Raw genomic sequence first — 1,689 nt, 5'->3', positions numbered from 1 at the left:
GGGAGATAAGGAGTGGGGTCCCTGGAAGGGCTCCCGCCTGGTGCCGGGGGTTTTCTCTTAGCAGCGTTGGTCTATCACTGGGCCGCCCGCCCTGCTATGTGGCGGTGTCCTCTCTTGCTCTCGCGTCCATGTCACCCCAGCCTCCCTCTGGGCTGCACTCCTCAGTGGGCTGGTCAGCCGGTCCGTGCCCCTCGCTCATATCCCCGGGTTTCCACCCTGGACCCCTCAGCCCAGCTGAGCAGGGGTGGGAAAGGGACCCAGGCATGGTGGGACGCTTAGCCGTCGGCCACCACCACGGGTGGGTGTCCGTGGTGGCTGGGACAGCTGGCATGGGACGGGGAGGGCCCATCCAGGGGGGCGGCCCCAGCCGTGTCAGCCCCCAGGGAAACAGCTGGGACTTGAGAGAAACCCTGGCCCCCCCGTGATGGGAAGGCACTGGCCATGGCAGTGAGTCCTGGGTGCTGCCCCCCGGGTGGATGATTCTCCCTCCCTTGTCAGCTCATGCAGCTGGCTGCAGGATGCTGGGCTCAGCTCCACGTCCCCCTCCAACATCTATCTCTCGCTCTCCCATCTGTGGAGGGTGAGGCGTCGTCCAGAAGGTGCGGGGTTGGGACCACCTGGAGTTTGGAACCTTTTTTCTCACCCAGGTTACCAGGTACCTAGCGCTCTGTCCCCTCACCTTTCCCCGCTCCATGGGGCAGGCGGGGGGGTGGGTGAAGGTTCAAAGACTCGTGCGCCCCGAGGGGTCTGCGTGGGCAGCCACGGGAGGTCTGCCGAGGTAGGGCGGGCATGTGTGGACGTGCCCGTGCCCTCGGCAGTCCCTGCCCGTGCAGCCCCCGGGACGGAGAGGGGTCACCCTGCCTCCCTCTCTGCAGAGGAGCCTGAAAGGTGATTGCCTGTGGGCTGCGGCTCCCTTGCCACCGTCATCCCATTGCCCGGACCATCCCTCCAAACCCCCCTGCCTAACGCAGTCACCCCCTCTGCACCCTGGGTGGGGTGAGGGATGGCCAAGGGGAGTAAAGGAGGCTCATAGTCCCGGGCACGGATGCAGGAGCACTGTGGAGCCACCAGAGCTCGCAGCACGCCCGGCCATGCCCCCCTGAGCTGAGCACCTGGACTGACCCCCACAATGGAGGGCTCACCTTTGTGGCCACAGCCCTCCTTCAGGTTGTTAAAACTCTCTCCTGTGTTCGTCTAGTATGTAGGGCTCCCCCTGAGGGAAGGCAGGCAACTGGCTGGGCAGGAACGCCTTCCCTCCCACAACCCCCACTGGGTCGCTGCGGTGGGGGAGGAAGGCCAGCTCGGGGACCCCATCCCGACCATGTGCAGAGTCAGGAGCTCATCCTCCCTCTGGCTTGGCTTCTGCCATAGGGCGAGGTGGCAACTGTGGAAAAAAGCCTGTGCAAAAAAAAGTGACATCTCTTAGCGGTGGATCACTCAGCAACTCTTAGCGGTGGATCACTCAGCTTGTGCGTCGATGAAGAATGCAGCTAGCTGCAAGAATTAATGTGAATTGCAGGACACATTGATCATCAACACTTTGAACACACTTGTGGCCCTGGGTTCCTCCTGAGGCTATGCCTGTCTGAGCATCGCTTGAAGGTCAATCGCCCGCGCGGTGCGTGTGGGGCCGGTGGTGCTGGCTGTCTGGTCCCCGCTGCCACCGGGCATGGCTGGGGTGTCTCACAG

General features: G+C 63.7%; 1 non-coding gene across 1 annotated transcript; it reads left to right on the top strand.

Annotated features, from left to right (window-relative positions):
* The first annotated feature begins 1,442 nt into the window (after positions 1-1,442).
* Positions 1,443-1,595, top strand: LOC132251271 (5.8S ribosomal RNA). The gene has a single exon (XR_009463226.1). It is a non-coding gene; the product is annotated as a 5.8S ribosomal RNA (ribosomal RNA).
* The last annotated feature ends 94 nt before the right edge of the window (positions 1,596-1,689 follow it).

The sequence above is a fragment of the Alligator mississippiensis genome, chromosome 6 (genome assembly GCF_030867095.1).
Source record: "Alligator mississippiensis isolate rAllMis1 chromosome 6, rAllMis1, whole genome shotgun sequence".
Lineage (NCBI taxonomy): Eukaryota > Metazoa > Chordata > Crocodylia > Alligatoridae > Alligator > Alligator mississippiensis.
This window is presented reverse-complemented; position numbering and strand designations above follow the sequence as displayed.